Here is a 28,000-nt window from a genome sequence, read left to right as displayed (position 1 = left end):
AGGGAGGGTTCTGGACACGGGGCCTCAGAGGAGCCCCCTGCCTTGTGGTCACCTTGCAGGATGGGGCTTCTGATTCCACGGGGAGAGGCTCAGAAGCGCTGGGTTCACGCCCAACCTCAGCCTGCGTGCATCTTTTGTAAGAAAACTCTATGTATGGTTCTTTCCTGAGTGCTACCAGTCTTTTCAGAACCAGGGGTTCGGAGAAGCTCTGAATTTACAGCAGATTGGTCCAAAGTACAGGTGGTCTGCGAACTCACATGGTGTGGCTAGCGTCTGAAATAAGTGTCGTGTCCGGGTGCGGGCTGGAACAGAATTTCCAGACATGAGGCAGAATGAGAGGAGAATAAATGTTATTAGAGTAGGAGATGCCGTTAGAACGCGGGCCTGCTCAAAGCAGAGCCGACCCCTTTCATGGGCTAGCAGCGAATTTTTATAGCCTCAACACGGAGAAAATTCCTGCTGGAATGGCAGCGTTAGGTGGCCGGTTAGGATGCTATACAGCGGAAGATACACTCGGTATTTTACCTAATATGGGGTCAAGGCACGGGCCGGTTTAGATCCAGAAGCTCATGCCAGCATGTGCTGTGGGGCTCGGTCCATTCCAGGGATTTTTATCCTGTGACCTTGGTTACAGGGCTCCACACCTATGACCGCGATGCGGGACCCCACAGTAAGGACAGTCTGCTTGGGGTCCTGCGGGGGTCTGCCCTAATTCCTGTGGTTAGAGCCAGCGGTGGACGGCGGTACACACAGCCGGGGTCGAACACAAGAACACACATTAACACAGCACTCTCTTCACCGTGTCAGCGGGACGCGGCTATGAATGCCCTGAGCACAGTCAAGAAGCTGAGGCACAAGGTCACGCCATCAGCTCAAGGTCGACCCTGGAGTTGGAACCCAGGCAGTCCCTTTTCTTCTTCTTGTTTTTAATCTTTACGTGGCATGTGGGATCTTAGTTCCCCGAGCGGGGCTCAAACCCACGACCCTCTGCATTGGTAGCATAGAGTCTAAACCGCTGGACCATCGGGGCAATCCCAGGCAGGTCTCACTGTTCCCCAACGTGCCTTCTAACCACATGCTTCTGCTTCAGCCGATATAGGGGCATATATTTATCCCGGCTATCCCCACACCTTCGCGTGGAGGGAATAATGTTGTTACTTCAACGGCATGCAGTCTATTGTGACAAAGCATTCAACCCTCAGGAGAGAAAGGCAAGCAGATAAAAATATGGTGATGCTCAATTACAAGGAATGCACGTGGCCATCTTTCTCACTGACACAACCGAAGTGCTTCTCCCAGGATCTTATACAGAGAGAATCACAGCTGACTTGAACCCTGCAGTCCTGTTTGCACATCATACACTTTGCAACGGGGCCGAAGCCCTGAGGACCCCATCTCTGTTGGTTTTGGTATCGAGATGATGAGAGAGATTCATCGGGGTATGGCCTCCAAGTCCCTCTGTCCATGGGATTCTCCAGACATGAATACTGGAGTGGGTTTAGACATGAATACTGGAGCGGGTTTAGACATGAATACTGGAGCGGGTTTAGACATGAATACTGGAGTGGGTTGCCGTGCCCTCCTCCTCCACGGTATCTTCCCGACCCGGGGATCAAACCCGAGTCTCATGTCTCCTGCATTGGCAGCCGGGTTCTAGCACCACCTGGGAAACCCCTTCCAGACCACAGGGATGCTTGCAATAGACTGGGAACTAATACTTATTATTTCCTTTTTCATTCTCATCACAGTTTTATAGCTATTGTCATGAACTAGTATGATTTTTCACAAGTCTAAAATATTTCTAAAGCAAGACAGCTAGCTTTCTGCTGATAGCAATCATGTATATACTACCATCTTCAAACTTCCCGTGAACATCCTTTTCAGCATGTTTTTATACATTCTCTCTCATTCGCAGGCAGGCAAATGTTGCATCTGATGATTCTTCCCACAGACATATGGGAGAAGAGATGCCAAGAAAGATTGTCACCATTTTCTTCTCTTGGTAAATGTGTCAATTTGGGGAACAGAACAGTACACTCAACACTTAATGTTCTTACCGCTAGTGACACTTTCTCTGAAGCTTCCGCTATCAGAAAGGCACATAATTTTTTTTTTTATTTTAAGATTATGTGAATGGGTCACTGAATTTTAACTAAGAGTGTAACATGTCTTCTAGGGAAAAGAATTAATTGCCATTCGATTGGGAATTCCCTTAGCTACTTCAATCATGCCAGAAATGCAAAGAATGGAACAAATTTACACATATCTCAGAAGTAAAAACAGATATATATATACATACACATATGCAATGAAGTTGATTTAGCTCAAAAAGAATTCCACAATTTTTTCCCATGAGGGCTTAGAGGTAAACTAGTAACTAGAAGTCAAATGCGGTGGTGCTCATGGTGGTTCAGTCGCTTAGTCGTGTCTGACTCCTCGTGACCCCATAGACTGTAGCCCGCCCGGCTCCTCTGTCCATGGGGTTCTCCAGGCCAGAGTACTGGAGTGGGTTGCCATTCCCTTCTCCAGGGAATCTTACTGACCCAGGGATTGAACCCAGGTCTTCTGTATTGCAGGTGGATTCTTTACCAGCTGAGCCACCAGAAAGGCCCTCTTTCAAAACAAATATCCACGGTGACGGGAAGAAAAGCCCATTTTTTCAAAGGAACATTTACACTTTTGCTTTTTCATCCTAGTCACGCTGTACCGCAGAATATGAAGTAGTACACAATTAAAAAAACTTTAAAAAATTCAGAAAACTAAATTCAAACATTCCTAAGTGTTGCGTAAAAAAAAAAAAAGTCAATGTGCCGTAAAGACAGTACCCTTGCAAAAGTGTATTTTTAAAAAATCTTTTGGCCATGCCTTGCAGGAATGTGGCATCTTAGTTCCTGGACCAGAAATCAAACTGGAATCCCCTACAGCCAAAGTACACAGTGTTAACCACTGGACCGCCAGGGAAGTCTCACAAAAGTGTGTTTTAAACATTGAAGAAGGAAAATTCATTCCCTGTAGACACTTAGTTCCACTGAGGTTCAGAGAGCCGGGGAAGCTGTTTCTTACAAAAAAAAAAAAAATGCCGACTGACGAGGTGTGGAGGGCAGGATGAAAGGGAGCCCACGTTGGCCTGCAGGGCGCAAGGAAGGCGCTCCATGCTTTGGATTTCCGCTGGAGGTGGCGGACGAGAGCATGGCGGTGGTGGTGGAGGTGGGGTTGGAGGTGGTGTCAGAGGTGATGGAGATGAAGCGGGAGGTAAGTGCTGGTGAAGGTGAAGTCAGTGGAGATGGAGGAGGTGCTGAGGGTCGCTGCAGTGAGACTGTTGGTGGAGGTGGGCAACAAATAAATGTGCCAAGAAGACCAACAGGGGTAGTTAAGCACTGTACAGCAAGTGGCATATGTATGCTCTGATGCCCCGGACCCTGGTATCTACTCTGGATGGACACTCGAGAGACCTCTTAGAAGCAGTGACGTGTACCCAGATCTCAAAGCCAAGGGGCCTGGCAAAGGGCACCCCATGCTGCATATTCATGAGTGAGGTTTCACTGGACGTGTGCAGAGGCCCAGGCATATCAGCAGCAGAGCAGAGACATTCAGAAACAACGTTTATCGTCAGAATATGAATGGGCTTTCGAGGACTTGCCTGGTGGTCCAGTGGTTAAGAATCTGCCTTGCAATGCAAGGGAGAAGGGTTCAATCCCTGGTCGGTGAAGTAAGATCTCGCACGCTGTGAAGCAGTTAAGCCTGAGAGCTACAACTACCAAGCCTGTATGCCACAACAAAGATTCTGGGTGATTCAACTAAGACTCGTGGCAGACAAATAAATAGATAAATAAATAAATATATATGATTTTAAATGAATGGGCTGTCTCTCCTATCCTCTTATTCTGATATTCTACCAACATTAGGCTTCCCCGATGGCTCAGACGGTAAAGAATCTGCCAGCAATATGAGAGAGCCAGGTTTGATCCCCGGTTGGGAAGATCCCCTGGAGAAGGGAATGGCAGCCTACTCCAGTATTCTTGCCTGGAGCATCCCATGGACAGAGGAGCCTGGGGCCTGGTGGGCTAACAGTCCATGGGGTCGCAAAGGGTCAGACCCAACTGAGAGACTAACACAAACGCACCCATTCGAGGATTTCTCATGACAGATTTTGTCCCATCATATATATCACTGAAACTCTAAGGAAGGGAAGAGACTCAGACCAGCGTTTAGACTTGTGTTAAAGCTCGCTCTATGTCTCTCTACTCCAAAGTCTTTTCTCAGGCCTCCAGAAAGTGTTTTTGTTCCTATCAGCTTGCTTTCAATAGGAAGCCTACTTCATGTCTTCTGGTGTGTTTGTAGTCTTAAGAATATCTCTGTAAAGATCTATGGCATCTGCAAAAAGAAGTCTTTTTCTAGCAATTTTTGAACTACTGATTCGGCTCTCCTCGTGTTTAAATGAGGAACTAAAACTTAGTCCTGGAGAAAACTGACAAATGGGAAAAAAAAAAAATACAGTCTCAGCATCTCACTCGGAGAAGGGCATGGCAACCCACGCCAGTATTCTCGCCTGGAGAATCCCATGGACGGAAGAGCCTGGCGGGTATTTTCCGTGGGGTCACACAGAGTAGGACGTGACTGAAGCATCTTAGCACAGCATCGCACACACTCTTATTTTTTCTCTTAGTCCTCAGTCACTTTTCCCGTGTTTTTTTCAACTCGACACTAATTTTCTGGCCAAATACTATTCCCTAACCCAGGGAAGAGGAGTCACTAAGGTGTTCCACAGTAGATACTGTTGGTGACACCCACGTACCCTCTCTGCCACTTTGGGGTCTGCACTCCCCAGTTGAGAACACTGGATACTAGCAGCTATCAGCTACACCAACCGCTCTCTGCTAAGTGGGACATACCCGGGAGATTACACTCCTCTCCAGGGATAGCTCAAACCAATGACTGATGTGAGTTCCAGCTATATGTTGTTGCTGCTGCTGCTGCTGCTAAGTTACTTCAGTCGTGTCTGACTCTGTGCAGCCCCATAGACAGCAGCTCACCAGGCTCCCCTGTCCCTGGGATTCTCCAGGCAAGAACACTGGAGTGGGTTGCCATTTTTCTACTGAACTGAACCATGACTCTGGGTCCGCTGGTAAAGAATCTGCCCGGCAGTGTGGGAGACCTGGGTTCGATCCTTGAGTTGGGAAGATCCTTTGGAGAAAGGAAAGGCTACCCACGCCAGTATTCTGGCCTGGAGAATTCCATGGACTGTATAGTCCATGGGGTCGCAAAGAGTTGAACATGACTGAGCGACTTTCACTTTCCCCATGACCATACAACTGTTTGAAAGGATGCGTTCACCCCAGAGTTCACTGCAGCCCTGTTCACAATAGCCAAGACAGGGAAGCAACCTAAATGTCCATTAACAGAGGAATGGATACAGAAGATGTGGTACATACATACAATGGAATATTACCGGGCCATAAAAAGAGATTAAAGTAATGCCATTTTGCAGCAACATGGATGGACCTAGAGATTATCACACTAAGTGAAGTCAGAGAGAGAGAGACAGGTATCATATGATAGAACTTACATGTGAAATCTAAAAAAAAGGGGGGATAAAGGAACTTCTCTACAAAACAGAAATTGAGTCAGAGATGTAGAAAACAAGCATGAATATCAGGGGCATAGGATGGGAGGGATAAATTAGGAGCTTGAGATCAACATATACACACTGCTGCTGCTGCTAAGTCACTTCAATCCTGTCCGACTCTGTGCGACCTCATAGATGGCAGCCCACCAGGGGATTCTCCAGGCAAGAACACTGGAGTGGGTTGCCATTTCCTTCAATGCATGAAAGTGAAAAGTGAAAGTGAAGTCGCTCAGTCGTGTCCGACTCTTAGCGACCCCATGGACTGCAGCCTAACAGGCTTCTCTATCCATGGGATTTTCCAGGCAAGAGTTCTGGAGTGGGTGGCCACTGCCTTCTCCATATGCACACTACTATATACAAAATAAGTAACTAATAAGGACATACTCTATAGCACAGGGAGCTCTACTCAACACTCTTATCATGCCCTGTAGGGGAAAGGAATCTAAAAGAGAGTCCACGTGTGTGTACGTGTAACTGAATCACTTTGCTGAAAACCTGAAACTCACACAACATTGTTAAGGCAACCAGGCGAGCATGCTAAGTCGCTCAGTCGTGTCTGACTCTCTGTGACCCCATGGACCATAGCCCATCAGGCTCCTCTGTCCACGGGACTCCCCAGGCAAGAATACTGGAGCAGGTTGCCATGCCCTCCTCCAGGGAAGTCAACTATACTCCAATTAAAAAAGCAATATCATTTTGCCCTAGGGTCTACCCTATGGAATAAGGTGGGCAAGTCCATAGAAACGTGTGCAGCAGAGCTCCACAAAGGATCAAGCAGAGGCGACTTCAGCGGCAATCACCCCCCTCCAACTTGTCCCCCTGCGCCTCCGGCTCCCCTTATTTCCCGAAGTTTCTCCTCAGAGACATCCATCAATAAATCACTTGTGCCTGACTCCTCAGACCAGGCTCGGCTCCTAGGGAATCTCAGCTAAAACGGTCTCTGAGACGGAAAATCTATGAAAGCTCAGAAGAGCAGTGGAATCTTAAGGTTACTGCTGGGCCAGGGGGAACATATTTTTGAAACAGGAAGTCTTTTTAGCACCTCTTTGGAGTAAGCCCTGAAGGATGCCAGCTACTCACAGGACCTGTCCAGATCACTTAGCAGCATTTCGCCAAAGGTCATGTCAGCCGCTCTCCCTTTTGATGAGCCGCTGAGGACTTAGGGGGCTTCCCTGGTGGCTCAGATGGTAAAGAACCCACCTGCCAATGCAAAAGACATAGGTCGGTCCCCAAGTTGGGAAGATTCCCTGGAGGAGGGCATGGCAACCCACTCCAGTATTCTTGCCTGGAGAATCCCATGGACAGAGGAGCCTGGCAGGGCTACACTCCATGGAGTCACAGAGAGCCAGACATGACTGAGTGATTAACACTTTCACTTTCGGAGGACTTAGCAGCTTGCTCACAGTTGATGAACCGCCGAGGGAAGTTTATGTGCCAGCTCAGACTGACCAACTGCCCTTGTTATCTCAGGAGTAAGAGCTTTCCCTGGACACGAGATTTGCAACATCAGTCCCAGGAAAGTCACACACAAAGCAGGCTGTGCTGGGTGACTGATTGACGGCCCGCCTGCACTCAGCCCTCCAGGACGCCTAAGATTTTGTAACCCTCACATTAACACAGTTCTGTAGCCATGACCTCGCTCCTTCGCCAATTTTATATACAGTAGCATGAAAAAGTGAAAAGTGAAGTGAAAGTGAAGTCGCTCAGTCGTGTCCGACTCTTTGCAACCTCCGTGGACTGTAGCTCTCGAGGCTCCTCCATCCATGGAATTTTCTAGGCAACGGTACTGGGGTGGGTTGCCATTTCCTTCTCTAGGGGATCTTCCCGACCCAGGGATTGAACCCGGGTCTCCCGCACTGCAAGTAGACGCTTTACTGTCTGAGCCACCAGGGAATCCCTAAGATATAATATTAAATAGGTTTCATCATGCCATCTTCTCTTGAGTTTTCCTCATTGAAAAATAGATAGCAAGGGGATCAGCCTTCTTCTTTAGTTCCAGGATAATGTGGCAAAATGGCAAATGCCAATAGTGTTTAAGGAAAATTAATCCTTTCAGCTTAGCAGATTGCCATCAAGTAAACATTTGCTTCAATAAATGTTGACACGCTGAGGGCCTAAAACCATGTATTTGTCATCAAAAATATGAGTAGTTCACCTCCAGTTGCATTAAGTCTATGTTCCAGTGGCTCATAGGTTGTTTTTTGGTCTTTTTTTTTTTTTTTTACAAAGCCCATTAAAGGAATCAAATAATGAATTGGCAATTATATAATGTCATATCCTATGTATGTTAAAAGGGTGCTGAGAGCTGAAAAATTCATGCATCTATTACACTTACCCTGTACTAGAAGTCTGTCAACACCCATAGGCAACAGGCAATTACGGACTTCGTAGTGGCTCAGCAAAAGCTGCCTGTCACCCAGATGGATGGAGCAACCAATTTGTTCTTGTACCTTGCCATTACATCAAATTCCATTAAATCCTGACATCACCTAAGAATACACGGCTGTTTTTGCATGAAGTGAAACACTAATCAGAAGAAAATCAACGTTTAAACATCTTGGGCTCAAGGACGTTTCGAATGTTTTATGGTTAGAATTCTTCCCCCTCGCACTGAGCACTTTTTTCATCACAAAAAAATCACCATTGCTTTCTCCCTCAATTTTCATTTTTTTTTGGGGGGGGAGGGCCCATTCTATTAAAGGTTTTAAAAATATCTTATGTACTTGAGACGGAAGCCAGTTGTATTAACTACCCGATGTGTATCTAGCAGAAATAGAAACCAAGAACTTAATCTAATAGTATTAATAGCATTCACTGATCATTGGTTGTTAAATTCCCCATAAATTGTTTCAGGCTAAGTCTAGAGGAAACAGACCATCCATAGATAGGTAAATATTTTGAGAAGATGAGAGGTTGTCTGGCAGAGATTTGTGTTATCAGTATAGTTTTCCATCAAATGACCGTGTGGGGGTAAAAGCTAGCTGCCCAGGAGGGATGCTCAAAGCAGGAAACTAGAGGCTGTGTTTACATGTGGCCAACGAAGTGTGAAGTTGTATCAACCCGGTGATGCATCCAGATGCCAATCAAATATTCTGAACAGGAAGACAAGCACCATCATCTCTTCCTAGCACGTAAACTGCCTTTTACACGGCTGCTTTCCCCCAGGGTGTCTCCTCACTTGGTACGCTGGTACCAGTCACTAAACTCCTTCCAGGAGGCTGAAATAATCATCACGTTTCCGTCCGGGAGATTCTGTAGCATCCTTTCCTCTGAGAAACCACACAGGAATGTCAACACCAAAACTAAAATCCCCAAATCTGAGAATACCTTCTCTTGTCAATACCTGTTATGACTCAGAAGACTTGGAGGAAAATAACAAAACATACATTGTTGGAGTTTTTAAATTTTTTTCTTTCTTTACTTCCTAGCAGTTACTCTTCATGGAACTAGAGTTTGAGCACTGCAAATTCAAATTCAATATAAAAATGAGGCAAGAAATGACGTTCACCAATTGTAACCGCCCCCAACTTCCATCCCCTACACATCAGTACATATTCATGCGACCTTGACTTTGAGTAAGTGTGTCAGCTGGACTCAGTTGCAGCTAATAGGCAGCATTCTTGGTCTTTTGTGCTGCAAACAATTAATACAGAACAAGTGTTTACAAATCACCATTCAGGCCACCACAAAGGCCTCCCAGGCAAAAATAACAAAAGCAATCCTTGTACCCAGAACTGTGGGCTCTGCCACAGCTGGGGGACCAGGCGTCTGTCTGTCTATGTGACAGAACCCAGGACCCCACTTCACCCGCTGGACCGCCCTGACAAGACCATTTTACTCCCCACCTTTCTCAGTTCCTGTCTTTAAGAGAATGCCTCTGATTGATGGATCGAAGTCACGTGCCCCAAACAAAACTGCAGGGGAGTCTGGGAAATGTAGTTTTTGACAGTCCAGGCTTTGCAGCATCACTCCAGTCACTGGCACCCCACTCCAGTACTCTTGCCTGGAAAATCCCATGGAAGGAGGAGCCTGGTAGGCTGCAGTCCATGGGGTCGCTAAGAGTCGGACATGGCTGAGCGACTTCACTTTCACTTTTCACTTTCATGCATTGGAGAAGGAAATGGCAACCCACTCCAGTGTTCTTGCCTGGAGAATCCCAGGGACGGGGGAGCCTGGTGGGCTGCCATCTATGGGGTCACACAGAGTCGGACACGACTGAAGCGACTTAGCAGCAGCAGCAGCCAGTCACTCAGTTGTGTCCGACTCTTTGCAACCCCATGGACTGCAGCACACCAAGCCTCCCTGTCCATCACCAACTCCCAGAGCTTGCTCAAACTCATGCCCATTAAGTCAGTGATGCCATCCAACCATCTCATCCTGTCATCCCCTTCTCCTCCCACCTTCAATCTTTCCCAGCGTCAGGGTCTGTTCCAATGAGTCAGTTCTTCACATGAGGTGGCCAAAATATTGGAGTTTCAGCTTCAGCGTCAGTCCTTCCAGTGAATATTCAGGGTTGATTTCCTTTAGGATGGACTGGTTGGATCTCCTTGCAGTCCAAAGGATTCTCAAGAGTCTTCTCCAACACCACAGTTGAAAAGCATCAATTCTTTGGCACTCAGCTTTCTTTATGGTAGAACTCTCATATCCATACACGACTATTGGAAAAATCATAGCTTTGACTAGACGGACCTTTGTTGGCAAAGTAATGTCTCTGTTTTTTAATATGCTGTCTAGGTTGGCCATAAGTTTACAGTATGGGAAGGCGTATAGTGAAGTACCTTAGTCATGTCAGACTCTCTTCGACCCCATGGATTGTAGACTGCCAGGCTCCTCCACCCGTGGGATTTTCCAGGCAAGAATACTGGAGTGGGTTGCCATTTCCTTCTCCAGAGGAATCTTCCCCACCCAGGGATCAAACCCAGGTCTCCTGCATTGCAGGCAGACTCTTTACCTTCTGAGCCACCAGGGAAGCCCTTGGGGAGGCATACTTGAAGGATATGAATAGATGCTGAGAATCCCATGGACAGAGGAGCCTGGTAGGCTGTATGGTACATGGGGTTGAGGAGAGTCAGGATGGAGTGACTAACACTTTCACTGCTGGTTAACCTTACCCTCCCATGTACCTACGGGTTCTGGCCTATTCTCTACAAAAATGTGCATGTCTTCTCCACAGCCTGTGGCTAAGTGAGTCATTTATTCTTCTATGTGTGAGCCTTTGTGTGGTGTTCAGTTGCATCCTTGCAGCCCCATGGACTGTAGCCTGCCAGGCTCCTCTGTCCACGGGGTTCTCCAGGCAAGAATCCCGGAGTGCATTGCCATACCCTTCTCCATTTGTCCTGAAATCCGTGATCATTCTAATCGGTGGGCCCTCTAAGCTGAGTTGTGCTTAAGAGGGCAGAGTTGTGCAGTGAAGTCCCAACACAATCATATATTTACTTGAACTCCCATCCTCTTGGGTACTCTTCCAGAGGACAAGACACTAAATGATTCACTCTCACACACACACACAAGAACATGAAGCTATTTCCTTATGAAAAGCCTGGAGCGCCAAAAATGGTCTCTGAAGCACATCTTAGGGTTCCCAATGTGGGAGGGGTGTTTGCAATGCCATGATGGAGGAGGGCCCAGGACATGAAGAGCTTTCCTGTAAGGTCACTAGGGAAGGAGAAGATGGCCCTGAAAGCAGGCTTTGAGCCCAAAGGGTATGAGGTCTCCACGGGCAACTGATGAGCCGGGTGCAACAAGTCAGATCCACGGGCATCTATCACAAAGCCCCTAATAGACGGACCCCTCCCAGGGGCTGAAAGCTGCTGAACAAATTCCTCAGCCCAGCCTTCAGGGTGAGGCCAAAGCTCCTTGATAAAAGAGGCTTGTTAAGAGTAAGGGTTTTTAAGCCCCGCCGCCCCAAAATCCTGGGCTTCCACTCAAAGACCCGCCCCCCGGCTTCCAAGTGATGCTGAGGAAAATGGTCTGAGCTTCTATGCCAGGGAAATCAAACAACGTCATGAGGGAAGGGATTGGGGGGAAAGCAATTAAACTCCTTGCAAAGGGAACAAGAGACCCCTCTCTGGTTTCAGACTTTCTCTAGGAGAGAAACCACAGTTGAATCAACTGTGGTGATAAAACGCATTACCTGCCCCTGGCTTAGAGTGTTTATTCTAACTGAGATAACTTAGAGTGTTATCTGCCCCTGGCTTAAAGCTATGGTTTTTCCAGCAGTCATGTATGGATGTGAGAGTTGGATCATAAAGAAGGCTGAGCACCAAAGAATTGATGCTTTTGAACTGTGGTGTTGGAGAAGACTCTTGAGCATCCCTTCGACTGCAAGGAGATCCAACCAGTCCATCCAAAAGGAAATGAGTCCTGAATATTCATTGGAAGGACTGATGCTGAAGTTGAAACTCTAATACTTTGGCCACCTGATGCGAAGATCCAACTCATTGGAACAGACCCTGATGCTGGGAAAGATTGAAGGTGGGAGGAGAAGGAAATGACAGAGGATGAGATGGTTGCATGGCATCACCAACTCAATGGACATGAGTTTGAGCAAGCTCTGGGAGTTGGTGATGGACAGGGAGGCCTGGCGTGCTGCAGTCCAGGGGATCACAAAGAGTCAGACGCAACTGAGGGACTGAACTGAACTAGAGTGTTAGATTTCAAACTTAAAAGTTATTGCATGGAGTAACTGATAAACCACCGCTTCCTCTACCGTCTTAAACAACCTAACCACAATAGGATTTCCCGTTATTCTTTTGCCTTGATTCTGCCATGTCCTTCCCCAGGCATGTATTATTTTGCATGGCTCCAGTTTCAACAAAAGAGCGGTGTTGTTGTGTAAATGATAGAACACATCAGTGCCTCCCTGAGTCTGTCCATCTTCCATTACCATGAAGAGTGTGGAATTTCCACCCCTCAAGTACCATCTAAGCCATCTGTTGTAGGTTTACCCGACTTTCACAGCTTGTCTTGATGGAGGAGGCTAGAAATCTTTTCAGCAGGATGAGCTGCCTGGGTTTTAATTAAAGTTCCATCAGATATAATTTAAATCAGCTACCACAAGTAGCAGTCCAGGCCTGCTTCCAAGAGTGCGAAGAGCTGGCGGGTAGAGACAGGAGAGCCTGTTTTACCTCCAGGGTGTTGAAGCTTACGCTTTTCATTAAAGATCAAGGGGTCCTTTGCATTAAATCACTCAATAAGTGAGAGTCGCTCAGCCGTGTCCGACTCTTTGTTACCCATGGGATTCTCCAGGCCAGAATCCTGGAGTGGGTAGCCTTTTCCTTCTCCAGTGCATCTTCCCTGCCCAGGGATTGAGCCCAAGTCTTCCACATTGGAGGCAGATTCTTACCCGCTGAGCTATCAGGGAAGCCCAAGAACACTGGAGTGGGTAGCCTGTCCCTTCTCCAGGGGATCTTCCCGCCCAGGAATCGAACAGGGGTCTCCTGAATTGCAGGCAGATTCTTTATCAACTGAACTATCAGGGAAGCCCAAGGCAATGTCCAGATGCTCACAGCTGTTGCTCAAACATCTGATTCTTGGTTCAGTCACAGCCCTCTCTCTCATCAGGGCATCTCAAGAACTGGGAGCGACCGTAATGAATAGCGGGGCGTGAGGATCTTGAAAATAATTTTCCACGGCCAGTTTCACGGTGCAGAGTGCCTATTGAATATCTGACTAGGTGGAAAAGGCCTTTTCTAAACGAATACCTAAGGGTGTGTCACACTTACCCTCAATCCCGGAGAACGGTCTAAATCCATTCTGCACGGCCAGGGATCACGTCACCCCCACGGCCCCCGCTCTGCATGTGATAAAGTAAGAAAGCGGTGAGCAGACAGGACCACAGCTCGCAGAGAACTCCGCGTGGTAGTATTCTGGGAGAGAGAGAGCCGTGAGCCACCTCACTGGGCCAAGACTAGGCAGGGGCGTATCCCAGGGTGATCGTGCTTGTTGGCCTGAGAAGGTGACTGACTTTTCTTGTGGCACTTGCCTTCTCTTCCATGAAGCTTGGCTTCTGGAGCTGAGTGTGTGACAGAAAAATAATACACACACACACACACACACACGTGTATCACATGTTCAGCCCAATGCAAGGGCATCTTCTGGGACTGAGAAGATGGGTTTCTGTTTAACTCAACTTCTCACTGTGTCATTTCAGGCCCCTGGGTCTCAGCCTTCTCCCAGGAGACGGATGGATCAGAATTCATTTTAAATGATTAAGGTGTGTGTGTGTGTGTGTGTTTAATGTCTCCATCATTTAAAATACTGTCCAGCTCAGAATTTAAGACTGTTCAAACGGCTTCCCTTCATATCTTATTGGCTTCGTGTTTTTTTTTTTTAACGGAACAGTAAAATACACTTTCACACAACTATTTCTTGTTTATTTTTCACTTCCCAAGTAGCTTGGGATGGTTAGGCGATCTTATCATTTAAATCTGCTACAGAGCATCCTGCAAGTCCACAAACTATTGATGAGAGATTTCCAGATGAACTGGAACCTTTAAGAAGTCAATTGAAAACAGAAGCTCATTTGAAATAATGGACATAAAAGGAGAATTTGCAAATAACACGGGCTAATGTCACGTGACTAGAGATACACAGTTTCAGCTCTCCCACTTACTGTATGGACTTCATTCATTCACTGAGCAGATGCAAATTAACTGGTCCTAGGTATTTATAGGAGAAGGCAATGGCACCCCACTCCAGTACTCTTTTTTTTTTTTTTTAAACTTTACATAACTGTATTAGTTTTGCCAAATATCAAAATGAATCTGCCACAGGTATACATGTGTTCCCCATCCTGAACCCTCCTCCCTCCTCCCTCCCCATTCCATCCCTCTGGGTCGTCCCAGTGCACCAGCCCCAAGCATCCAGTATCATGCATCGAACCTGGACTGGCACCTCGTTTCATACATGATATTTTACATGTTTCAATGCCATTCTCCCAAATCTTCCCACCCTCTCCCTCTCTCACAGAGTCCATAAGACTGTTCTATACATCAGTGTCTCTTTTGCTGTCTCGTACACAGGGTTATTGTTACCATCTTTCTAAATTCCATATATATGCGTTAGTATACTGTATTGGTGTTTTTCTTTCTGGCTTACTTCACTCTGTATAATAGGCTCCAGTTTCATCCACCTCATTAGAACTGATTCAAATGTATTCTTTTTAATGGCTGAGTAATACTCCATTGTGTATATGTACCACAGCTTTCTTATCCATTCATCTGCTGATGGACATCTAGGTTGCTTCCATGTCCTGGCTATTATAAACAGTGCTGCGATGAACATTGGGGTACACGTGTCTCTTTCCCTTCTGGTTTCCTCAGTGTGTATGCCCAGCAGTGGGATTGCTGGATCATAAGGCAGGTCTATTTCCAGTTTTTTAAGGAATCTCCACACTGTTCTCCATAGTGGCTGTACTAGTTTGCATTCCCACCAACAGTGTAAGAGGGTTCCCTTTTCTCCACACCCTCTCCAGCATTTATTACTTGTAGACTTGTGGATCGCAGCCATTCTGACTGGTGTGAAATGGTACCTCATAGTGGTTTTGATTTGCATTTCTCTGATAATGAGTGATGTGGAGCATCTTTTCATGTGTCTGTTAGCCATCTGTATGTCTTCTTTGGAGAAATGTCTATTTAGTTCTTTGGCCCATTTTTTGATTGGGTCATTTATTTTTCTGGAGTTGAGCTGTAGGAGTTGCTTGTATATTCTCGAGATTAGTTGTTTGTCAGTTGCTTCATTTGCTATTATCTTCTCCCACTCCAGTACTCTTGCCTGGAAAATCCCATTGGCGGAGGAGCCTGGTAGGCTGCAGTCCATGGGGTCGCTAAGAGTCAGACACGACTGAGCGACTTGACTTTCACTTGTCACTTTCATGCATTGGAGAAGGAAATGGCAACCCACTCCAGTGTTCTTGCCTGGAGAACCCCAGGGACGGGGGAGCCTGGTGGGGTGCCGTCTATGGGGTCGCACAGAGTCGGACACGACTGAAGCGACTTAGCAGCAGGTATTTATAAGCTTCCCAGGTGGCGCCAGTGGTAAAGAATCCGCCCGCCAATGCGGGAGGCGCTAGTCCCATCCTTGGGTCGGGAAGATCCCCTAGATACGGAAATGATAACCCACTTCAGTTTTCTTGCCTGGGAAATCCCATGGACAGAGGAGTGTGGCAGGCTACAGTCCATGGGGTTGCACAGAGTCGGACATGACTGAGCGACTAAACAGCACAAGAACAGTGTATTTAAGCTTCTGTGTCATAAACATCCCTGGCGCAAGCCTCTTGGCTGCACACATCTCTGCCGCAAACATCTTTACCACGTGACTAACTGGCCGTGAGGCAATTCTGCTGTAAGTTGACCATCTTCTTTCATTCCCACACTGGCAAGCACACCCGAGTTTATATGCCATCGTCTGAAAGGAGGCCCAGAGCCCGAGCCACGTTTCCCACGGAACCCCGGAACATCTGTTGAGAGACATGACGATAAACCAAGGAACACGCAGCAGTGCGCAGCCGTGCAGAGGGCAGCTCAAAGCTCAGGTACAAGTCTGCACGCCTCATGCTCGTAAACTGTGCTCAGTCGTGCGACCCCATGGACTGCAGCCCGCCAGGCTCCTCTGTCCGTGGGATTCTCCAGACAAGGATACTGGAGTGGGATGCCATGCCCTCCTCCAGGGGACCTTCCCGACCCAGATATCGAACCTCTGTCTCCTGTATTGGCAGGTGGGTTCTTTACCATCTGAGCAACCTGGGTAGCACTGATACCTCTTGTAATAAAGGAAGGAACTTTTAGTGCACACACATGCAAAATTGATGCCCATCATAGAGATGCATCAATAGGCAGAAAAATTATATGGGTGAATGAAGGACTCAGAAGACCAGTGCATACCTCCAACCCAGAAAATAAAATCCATTATTTGTGCAATAGCCATGAGTCTACACACATTTCAGTTCAGTTCAGCTCAGTTCAGTTGCTCAGTCGTGTCTGACTCTTTGCAACCCCATGAATCGCAGCACGCCAGGCCTCCCTGTCCATCACCAACTCCCAGAGTTCACTCAGATTCAAGTCCATCGAGTCAGTGATGCCATCCAGCCATCTCATCCTCAGCTCTCTTGAAATATTTTGTACTTTGCCATAAAGTCTTTGTAATTTTGTTATTCGTACAAAGTTAACAAGTAAACAGAGCAGAACCCATTGCTACAGAACAAGGTTTCGCTTGTTGGGTTTCGATCTGCCTGAGACATGGCTTGCTTGGAGCTGGCCAGTCTGTCCAGACACTGGGCCTCAACTTTCTCTAGACACCAGGCCCTTCTCACGACACCATCCAGAGTTGTGTGGGCCACAAAGCCAGGCTCGGCAGTCTCCTTCAGAGCTCATGTAAATAGACCACGTCCTATCACTGACGCTCCATGATTTAAGACAGCACATGCAAGTCTCTGTAAGGGACAGCTTTCAAGCTGAAGTGGTTAAAAGGATGCCCACGTGCACGTCTGCTCATCAGGAACCCTGGAATGTAGCATCTCGCAAGAAGACGGGGGTGTGTTGGTTCAGTCCTGACACTCTGCTCCCACGAGATGCTCTGTTTATGATACTTCCATCATCACTTGAGTTATAAATAAATACGCTCTGATCCAGGGGCTCTCTGAGTGTTCCCAACATAGGGTGTCTGCAAAGCTATTCCCGGATGAATGGGAAGAAATGGTAGCATTTCCATTTTGTATCTAACGACTAGGTTCTAAGTGGAGCTTAGAAAGTGAAAAGTGTTAGCCGCCCCAGGGATTGAACCCAGGTCTCCTGCATGTATGGATGTGAGAGCTGGACCATAAAGAAACCTGAGCACTAAAAAATTGATGCTTTTGAACTGTGGTGTTGGTGAAGACTCTTGGACAGCAAGAAAGTCAAACCAGTCCATCTTAAAGGAAATCAGTCCTGAAGCTCTGATACTTTGGCCACCTGATGCAAAGAACGGACTCATTGGAAAGACCCTGATGCTGGGAAAGATTGAGGGCAGGAGGAGAAGGTGATGACACAGGATGAGATGATTGGATGGCATCACAGACTCGATGGACTTGAGTTTTGAGCAAGCTTGGGGAGTTGGTGAAGGACAAGGAGGCCTGGCGTGCTGCGGTCCGTTGGGTCACAAAGAATCGGACATGGCTGAGCAACTGGACTAAACTGAACTGAACTCCTGCACTGCAGGCAGATTTAACCACCTGAACCACCAGGGAAGTCAGGTAAGTGGAGCTTACGGTCGGTTTAAATCCAGATTACGCATCCACTGTCCTGAAGTTCCACAGATGATCTGAGGACATCCCTGTGTCAGGGACGGCAGTGTGGCTCATTTGCCAGCTTCCGGTGCCCAGATGAGAGAATTCAGTGACGATGCTACCTGCTGTTCGTGAATCCAGCCCTCACGAAATGCATGAGTGCCGTAAAGATCGCCGCGGAGACGGCAGGACTGGCCTTGATTAACAAAGAACACCAAGCTCAAGCCAACCACGGGAAGTGCAACCGTAGACACGTTGCCCCGCTCAGCTCAGCACACTCTCAAATTAAAAGCAAAGGCACTAATGAAGTCTGACAAAATCTGAGCTCCCCCTCTGGATGAGACTCTGAATTTTCAAGAAGGCTACTTAAAAGCCTCATCTGCATGCACAGTGATGAATGGTTCTCCCCATGAAGGTACACGGCATCTGGAGAGGAGGGCAGGGGCTGATGTGTATTGTCATTCAGCTGCTCAGTCGTGTCCGACTCTTTGCCACCCCATGAACCACAGCACGCCAGGCCTCCCTGTCCATCACCAACTCCTGGAGTTTACTCAAACTCATGTCCATCCAGTCAGTGATGCCATCCAACCATCTCATCCTCCGTCATCCCCTTCTCTTCCCATCTTAAAATTTTCCCAGCATCGGTGTCTTTTCAAATGAGTCAGTTCTTTGCATCAGGTGGCCAAAGTTATTGGAGTTTCAGCCTCAGCATCAGTCCTTCCAATGAGCATTCTGGACTGATCTCCTTTAGGATGAAGTGGTTGGATCTTCTTGCAGTTCAAGGGACTCTCAAGAGTCTTCTCCAACACCACAGTTTAAACACATCAATTATGCAGTGCTCAGCTTTCTTTATAGTCCAACTCTCACACCCATACATGACCACTGGAGAAACCATAGCCTTGACTAGACGGACCTTTGTTGGCAAAGTAATGTCTCTGCTTTTTAATATGCTGTCTAGATTGGTCATAGCTTTTCTTCCAAGGAGCAAGCGTCTTTTACTTTCACGGGTGCAGTCACCATCTGCAGTGATTCTGGAGCCCAAGAAAATAAAGTCTGTCCCTGTTTCCATTGTTTCCCCATCTATTTGCCATGAAGTGATATACATTATATCTGATGTGTATATACATTATTAAAAAAAACAACAACAGGTAAACTCCTGGGGCTTTTCTTGCTTCTCCATGGTTGCGTGTGAGCACAAAAGTTTGGAGAACAGGACTTCCCTGTTGGTCTGGTGGTTAAGACTCCAGGCTTCCAATGTCAGAGGCCTGGGTTTGATCCCTGTTCAGGGATTTAGATCCCGCACGCTGCAACTAAAGATCACTCATGTCACACTAAAGTCCCGGTACAGCCAAATAAATAAACAAAAGAAGGGACTTAAAAATGTTAAGTTTGGAGAACACTGTTCTAAACATTTCCTGAGATCTCTAGGATGAACGTCACGATTAGCTGTCATTTTCTTAATTTCAAAACTGTCTTTGATTTTGGGTTGAACCCTAGGAAAGTAATGGTGTAGAAGCATTTTCAGTCTGCAAAAACAGCAGTTCAGATTAATAAACACAATGCCGGAGTCAAGGTCGATAAGTATTTGAAGGTCTTCTATACAGAGTCCCTGAGCTTGGGCTTGGGTACGCAGAGGTTAACAGAACAGCCTGTCCTCATCCTCACAGAGGCGTGACTCTCCTCAGGAAGACATGCAATAAAGATTATGACTTTTTAACATCACCACCTGTCACAACGCATCAGGAGGAAGTGGGTCAAATACTTCCACTTGGGGGTGGGGAGTTTTGCATCTGCTACTGCTAAGTCACTTCAGTCGTGTCCAACTCTCTGTGACCCCATAGACGGCAGCCCACCAGGCTCTCCCGTCCCTGAGATTCTCCAGGCAAGAACACTGGAGTGGGTTGCCATTTCCTTCTCCAATGCATGAAAGTGAAAAGTGAAAGTGAAGTCCCTCAGTCATATCTGACTCTTAGTGACCCCATGGATTGCAGCCCACCAGGCTCCTCCATCCATGGGATTTTCCAGGCAAGAGTACTCAGATCAGATCAGATCAGTCGTGTCCGACTCTTTGTGACCCCATGAATCGCAGCACGCCAGGCCTCCCTGTCCATCACCAACTCCCGGAGTTCACTCAGACTCACGTCCATCGAGTCAGTGATGCCATCCAGCCATCTCATCCTCTGTCGTCCCCTTCTCCTCCTGCCCCCAATCCCTCCCAGCATCAGAGTCTTTTCCAGTGAGTCAACTCTTCGCATGAGGTGGCCAAAGTACTGGAGTTTCAGCTTTAGCATCATTCCTTCCAAAGAAATCCCAGGACTGATCTCCTTCAGAATGGACTGGTTGGATCTCCTTGCAGTCCAAGGGACTCGCAAGAGTCTTCTCCAACACCACAGTGCAAAAGCATCAATTCTTCAGCGCTCAGCCTTCTTCACAGTCCAACTCTCACATCCATACATGACCACAGGAAAAATCATAGCCTTGACTAGACGAACCTTTGTTGGCAAAGTAATGTCTCTGCTTTTGAATATGCTATCTAGGTTGGTCATAACTTTCCTTCCAAGGAGTAAGCTTCTTTTAATTTCATGGCTGCAGTCACCATCTGTAGTGATTTTGGAGCCCAGAAAAATAAAGTCTGACACTTTGCACTGTTTCCCCATCTATTTCCCATGAAGTGGTGGGACCGGATGCCATGATCTTCGTTTTCTGAATGTTGAGCTTTAAGCCAATTTTTTCACTCTCCACTTTCACTCCCATCAAGAGGCTTTTGAGTTCCTCTTCACTTTCTGCCATAAGGGTGGTGTCATCTGCATATCTCAGGTTATTGATATTTCTCCTGGCAATCTTGATTCCAGCTTGTGTTTCTTCCAGTCCAGCGTTTCTCATGATGTACTCTGCATAGAAGTTAAATAAGCAGGGTGACAATATACAGCCTTGATGTACTCCTTTTCCTATTTGGAACCAGTCTGTTGTTCCATGTCCAGTTCGAACTGTTGCTTCCTGACCTGCATACACATTTCTCAAGAGGCAGGTCAGGTGTTCTGGTATTCCCATCTCTTTCAGAATTTTCCACAGTTTATTGTGATCCACACAGTCAAAGGCTTTGGCATAGTCAATAAAGCAGAAATAGATGTTTTTCTGGAACTCTCTTGCTTTTTCCATGATTCAGCGGGTGTTGGCAATTTGATCTCTGGTTCCTCTGCCTTTTCTAAAACCAGCTTGAACATCAGGAAGTTCACGGTTCACATATTGCTGAAGCCTGGCTTGGAGAATTTTAAGCATTCCTTTACTAGCGTGTGAGATGAGTGCAATTGTGCGGTAGTTTGAGCATTCTTTGGCATTGCCTTTCTTTGGGATTGGAATGAAAACTGACCTTTTCCAGTCCTGTGGCCACTGCTGAGATTTCCAAATTTGCTGGCATATTGAGTGGCATATTGAGTGGCATATTGAGTGGCAAGAGTACTAAGGAGGAACAATTTGAGGCAGGGGCAGACTTTAGCATCTTCAGTACCTACTTGAGCAAGGCTGCTTTCTATTTTAACTGTAAAATAGTGTCATCAAAATAAAGCCACTCACCAGGCCTCCTCTCCTCCCACACAGCATAAAACTAAAGAGGGATGACACAGATGCTCAATATTTAGATCAGCCTGGAGGCCAGTTCGAGCACGTAAATCAAGTTTTACTATAGGATAACATGGTCATGCCCGCTTGATTGGTAGGTGAAGAGTAAAGTTCCCTCTACCCTTGTAAGTGCTGTACCCGAGGCATGTGAATTAAACTGATAAAAGCCAGCTTAACAGTATGTATGCAGATGGAGGCCTTCACAGAAAAGGAATAAACACAAAAAGTTAAACTTTGGGACTCCATGTTCCATTTTGACAAAAGGGTGATAAATTATGGCAAGTGAGTAGGAAATATGCTGAGCAAACTCACAGAATGTGAGGGTTATTTTTAGCAAGGGCTGTTAGTGCAGACTTTTCCCAGTATCTTATCTCCAGTGATGAGAGTCATTCTCCTCTTTGTGGACCAAGAAAGGCACATCTCTCACAAGAAATCTGGTCCCTGTCAGTTTCCATACTCTCGGTATTGCTTTCACGCTTCATCACAAGTAGCTAAGACAGAGTTCAGATTTAGCTTTTGCTAAATCACTCCTTGGAAGGAAAGTTATGACCAACCTAGATAGCATATTCAAAAGCAGAGACATCACTCTGCCAAGAAAGGTACGTCTAGTCAAGGCTATGGTTTTTTCAGTGGTCATGTATGGATGTGAGAGTTGGACTGTGAAGAAGGCTGAGCGCCGAAGAATTGATGCTTTTGAACTGTGGTGTTGGAGAAGACTCTTAGAGTCCCTTGGACTACAAGGAGATCCAACCAGTCCATTCTGAAGGACATCAGCCCTGGGACTTCTTTGGAAGGAATGATGCTAAAGCTGAAACTCCAGTACTTTGGCCACCTCATGCGAAGAGTTGACTCATTGGAAAAGACTCTGATGCTGGGAGGGATTGGGGGCAGGAGGAGAAGGGGACGACAGAGGATGAGATGGCTGGATGGCATCACTGACTCAATGGACGTGAGTCTGAGGGAACTCAGGGAGTTGGTAATGGACAGGGAGGCCTGGCGTGCTGTGATTCATGGGGTCACACACAGTCGGACATAACTGAGCGACTGAACTGAACTGAACTGAAATCACTAGTCACTCAGTCATGTCTGACTCTTTATGACACCGTGGCGAGTAGCCCACGAGGCTCCTCTGTCCATGGGATGCTCCAGGCAAGAAAACTGGAGTGGGTTGCCATTCCCTTCTCAAGGGGATCTTCCCGACCCAGGGATCAAACCGACGTCTTCTGCAGTAGCGGGTGGGTTTTTTAATCTTCTGAGCCACCAGAGAAGCCCTTCAGATAGCCTGCAAAACACAAAATGTCAACTCTCTGGCCCTGCCCTGAAGAAAGGCTTGCCAGCTCCTATTTATATGTCAGAATACACTGTAGGGTGAAAAGAAAAAAAAAATTAAAGGCAGATGGATTACAAGCAAGGTGCTGATCCAAAACAGAACAAATTGAGCTCGATAAAACATACATTGACACTTTCCTTGAAGTTTTCTCTCACCTTTCTAGGAATGTACAAAATGACTTTTCATAATGCATAAATGATCACGTAACATTTTCCAAGATGTGAAGTTCCAAACATCTTTCTGTTGTTGAAAAAGAAAAAAAAAATAATTAAAAAAAAAAAAAAACACGAAAGTGTCTTGGCCTTCCTGTAAAGCAGAGAAACAAACAGGCATATGGTCCGTGTTAATTATTTCTATCAGGCCTCTCTGGCTATCAGCATCTAACTATAAAATAAACAGCCCTTCCAAAATACCTATTCAAATATGAACTCATCCTCCTGATGTAATCTGCATTAAGCTGAACCATTTCCCAGAATACTTCAAAGGGTACTTCTCATTGCAGTTGCTCTAGAAATAGGTCTTTACATACAGAGGCGGGTCTTTTATTCACTTATACAAAATTTTTTTCTACAGGCTGGTAATTGAAGTTCCGAAGGCAATGGTTTCAAGTCTTGGGTCGCCTGCCTTGATCACGGAGGAACTTATTTACTTTGAAAGGAAGAGTAGGAAAACATAAACTTTATTTTTTCAGAGAAATTCTCAAAAGCATGATGGAAGTACAGATATAAACCGTTTTCCTCGGAACTCCAATAGGTACTCCTGACCCTAGAAATTCTTGTAACTGGCAGGCTTCTTCCGTGCATAAGCTTTATTCCTTACCTTTATTTTTGAAGGGATGGGGTTAGACTTTCTTAACTCATTACAAAGGCTTTCTCCCGTGAGAGCAATTACTAACTCAAGGGCTCCAGCTCAAAATCACTGAAGATGGTGACTGCAGCCGCGAAATTAAAAGACGCTCGCTCCTTGGAAGAAAAGCTATGACCAACCTAGATAGCATATTAAAAAGCAGAGACATGACTTTGCCGACAAAGGTCTGTCTAGTCAAAGCTATGGTTTTTCCAGTAGTCATGTATGGATGTGAGAGTTGGACTATAAAGAAAGCTGAGTGCCAAAGAATTGATGCTTTTGAACTGTGGTTTTGGAGAAGACTCTTGAGAGTCCCTTGGACTGCAAGGAGATCCAACCAGTCCCTCCTGAAGGAGATCAGTCCTGGGTGTTCATTGGAAGGACTGATGTTGAAGCTGAAACTCCAGTCCTTTGGCCACCTGATGCAAAGAGCTGACTCACTGGAAAAGACCCTGATGCTGGGAAAGATTGAAGGCAGGAGAAGAAGGGGACGACAGAGGATGAGATGGTTGGATGGCATCACCAACTTGATGGACATAATTTTGAGTAAGCTCCGGGAGTTGGTGATGGACAGGGAGGCCTGGCATGCTGCAGTCCATGGGGTTACTACGCGTCGGACACGATTGAGCGACTGACCACCACCAACAAAGACACAAAGAGTTAAACAGGGCTGTCAATTTTTGAGAGGGAGCACAATCATTCCAAAATATTAATCACTGTTATTTGACAAAAGTTTGAAAAAACTCATTCCTGAAGGAGGAATTTCTCCTTGGAGAGAGCACACCGCTAATGTGGAACGCAGTGCAGTACCAGCTGGCCGCCTCTCTTTGGTTCCGTGTGGCCCGGGGAGATCACACTGAATGTGATGGCAATGGCCGCAGAAAAGGCAATTTAGCACATGTGGGTGAGCATTTTGTTACCAAGAGCAAGTCCATCTCACGGGCACAGAACCCACAGCAAGAGGGATCCCGGTTGGCAGAATCTGGCATCGTCATTAAGGACACCTGGATGGCGACCAGGTCAGAGTGATGGCTCGGGCTTTGGCTGAACGGGATGAGAAATGGCGTGGCCTTCCCAGAGATGGCGCTTCCCAACACCGTTCCAAGATGCCTTGCCCTTTTTCAGGTCAGAGCTCAGCCCACGAGAGCCAGCCGCATCCTTGGGAGAACGCCCTGGAACACACTCTGGACAGAGGATGGGTCTGGAACTTGGTACTGATTCTGGGAATTCAGCCGGCTGGTAAAGAATCTGCATGCCAATGCAGGAGACCTGGGTTTGATCCCTGGGTCGGGAAGATCCCCTGGAGGAGGAAATGGCAACCCACTCCAGTATTCCTGCCTGGAGAATCCCATGGACAGAGGAGCCTGGCGGGACTACAGTCCATGGGGTCGCAAAGAGTTGGACACGACTGAAGTGACTAACGCTTCCGCTGATGCTGGCAAGGAGGGGAGAGCCCGAGGTAGCTTTCGTCTCAGGAAACAGAGCTTTGGAACCATGGGGAAGGACTCAGACGTGACTCACCGGACTAATGACCCCAGGACGCACACTGCGAGTCGTTCATTACACGAGACGTACTCAGGGCGCGGCGAAAAGACCCAGACTTGCCTGGTGGAAAAGTGACTTCGGCTCAGAACACTCTCGCCTTCTGACTCAGAGCATCTGCACGCAGAGCCGAGGTGTCTCCTTTCTGCCCGGATGCGACGGGGAGATCCAAGTGTGTCCTGACTTCCTGTGTGTCTGGGATATGATCTGGTTCTCTGGCTGGCTGTCTCTCTGTCTTTCCTGCTTCCTGGATTCACAGTTACCTTCCTTTGGAGTTTGACATGATTGAGAGTGGCATCTCTGTTCTTCTCTCTGGCTTGGCGTGAGTGACATCTTCTCCCTACACTTTAACTCTGTACCCTGTGTGCTCAACAGATGATTTGCATGGACGCATGAATAACGCTGTTAATATTTTTTTTTTCCTTCTCCCTGCTATCTTTCCAATCTGGTCTACCTTTACTGACCTCATCACCTTATCCTTTATGTGATTTCTGGACCTTCTTCAACACTCATGGTGGGCTTCCCTGGTGGCCCAGTGGTTAAGAGTGCTACCTGCCCATTCAGGGGACACGGGTTTGATGCCTGGTCTGGGAAGATCCCAGGAAGCTGAGATTCCCTGGTGGCTCAGCTGGTAAAAAATCTGCCTGCAATGCAGGAGACCCCAGTTTGATTCCTGGGTCGGGAGGATCCTCTGGAGAAGGGAAAGGCTACCCACTCCAGGATGGTGGCCTGGAGAATTCCATGGAGTTGCAAGTCCATGGGGTTGCAAAGAGCCGGACACGAGTGAGCAACTTTCACTTCACTTCTGGGAAGATCCAACAGGCCACGGGGCAACTAAACCCTTGCTCCACAGCTACTGAGCCTGTTCTCTGCAGCAAGAGAAGCCAACACAATGAGAAGCTTGCCAGTTGGGAGTCTGGGGCACGAGACCCCTGTCTCCTTGCACGGCCCTGCAACAAACCTTTCTCTACTCCAGACTCTGCCGTTTCAGTGTGCTCAGCCTCACGGTGCATCGGGCACACGAGCTTGTGTTCGAGTCCCACAGGGGCACTAAACACAGAGGCCCTGGGGAAGTGAGAGCCGAGGGGAGCGGAGACAGGACTCCCTGAGCTCTGAGAGGATTGCTCAGTAGCCCCGGGAGGCGGCTGGGTGTCCACTGCTAGGGAACAGGGTTAAGCAGGGAGAAGAACCACCAGGAAGGTAAGGCAAGGCTGGAGACGCAAAAGAGAGACGTGCCATCTGGATCAGGGGTGGGCTCAGCGTGTGCCAGAGCTCAGTGGCATAGCTCTGCCCGGGGGTGACTCTGCCCTTGACCACTGATGTGCTGAGCCTCAAGAAACTGAAAGGAACTCAGTCATGTGTGATGCTTTGGGTCTCCAGGGACTGTAGCCCACCAGGCTCCTCTGTCCATGGGATTCTCCAGGCAAGAATACTGGAGTGGGTTGTCATTCCCTTCCCCAAGGGTCCTTCCTGACCCAGGGATTGAAGCTGGGTCTCCTGCATTGGCAGGCAGATTCTTTACCGTCTGAGCTACCAGGGAAGCTAGTACCTAAAGAAACACACACGGCAAAATCATACGCTGCGATTTTCCAGCCTGTGATTCTGTTTACACAGGCAGCATGACCGACCGCCGAACAGTCAGGGCTCCTGGAATTTCATCTCCATCCATCATGTCATGTGAGCTGGGTGTAAAAGCAAAACCCACCTGGTCCTCATGAGTTTCTGGAGCCTGCATTGCCAAACACTCTCATCTTTCCTAACACTAATCTGTGACCCCAACATCAAGACGGTGTCACTTTCAGTCACGTACAGGCGTGAGTGCAGTGGTGAAAAGTTCGATCGGCCTGACACACACACACACACACACACACACATGTTTCTAGCTGAAGTCCAACGAGACAAAGCTGGGCCTTTTTGTTTCAGATCTCACGCTATAAACAGGTGTCTTTTCCAAAGTAGACGCAGAAACTTTTTTTTTTTTTTTTGCTTTTAGTGGTTTCTTTTCTTTTTCTTTTGCAATCCTTTGCTTTTTTGCAGTGATTTCACTGTTCACAATGGTCCCCAACTATAGTCGGTAAGCTGTTGTCTGAGGTTTCCAAGCACGAGGCAGCTGTGATGTGCCTTCTGGCGAAAACACGTGCATTAGGAAAGCATCATTCATGCAGGGAGCTCAAACCCAGAGCTCTGTGACAACCTAGAGGGGTGACATGGGGGTGGGAGGTGGGAGGGACGTTCAAGAGCGAGGGGACGTATGCCCACCTACGGCTGACTCATGCTGATGAACCGCAGCACACTGTTGTAAAGCAAGAAGTCTCCAATGAGAAATAAATTAATTTTTAAAAAAAGAAAGGTGTCCTTCAGTCATGAACGTTGGTCGTGATTTCAATGTCAAGGAATCAAGCCCATATTAAACGAGGTGTCTTTAGACCCAAGTGAGGTTACGGGTTGATTGGGTGATGAGGGTATTGGGACCACAGGCTCTGAGAGCCCAGCCCTGCGTTTGACCTGGGAGTACGGTCAGTACAGCAAGTCCTGTACACACAGACCTTCAAGTTCAGAACTTTGAAAAGATGTGAACGTCTGTTTGTATGTCCAATGCTGGAACTTAGTTCACATATCTAGCACATATTGTCGCATGCATCGTCTACAAGTGCTGGGCTTCTGCCTGCTTTTCTGCACAGGCCTGTACAGGGGACCGTAGTTCAGTATCTGTATTTCAACGCACACGGCGTCTGGTAGGGACTGTAAAAGCATGCGGTGAGGTATCTGGTGAAAG

The 28,000-nt window shown here is 47.2% G+C and overlaps 1 long non-coding RNA gene across 1 annotated transcript; it reads right to left on the bottom strand.

Annotated features, from left to right (window-relative positions):
* Positions 1 to 25,428, bottom strand: LOC129639699 (uncharacterized). Its single transcript, XR_008708550.1, has 3 exons — positions 25,204 to 25,428; positions 22,992 to 23,076; positions 1 to 302 (listed from the first exon to the last, which is right to left on the bottom strand). It is a non-coding gene; the product is annotated as an uncharacterized LOC129639699 (long non-coding RNA).
* Positions 25,429 to 28,000: the final 2,572 nt, after the last annotated feature.

This window comes from Bubalus kerabau, chromosome X (assembly GCF_029407905.1).
Source record: "Bubalus kerabau isolate K-KA32 ecotype Philippines breed swamp buffalo chromosome X, PCC_UOA_SB_1v2, whole genome shotgun sequence".
NCBI lineage: Eukaryota > Metazoa > Chordata > Mammalia > Artiodactyla > Bovidae > Bubalus > Bubalus kerabau.
The sequence above is the reverse complement of the archived record's forward strand: the minus strand, read 5'-3'. Positions and strand labels throughout refer to the sequence as shown.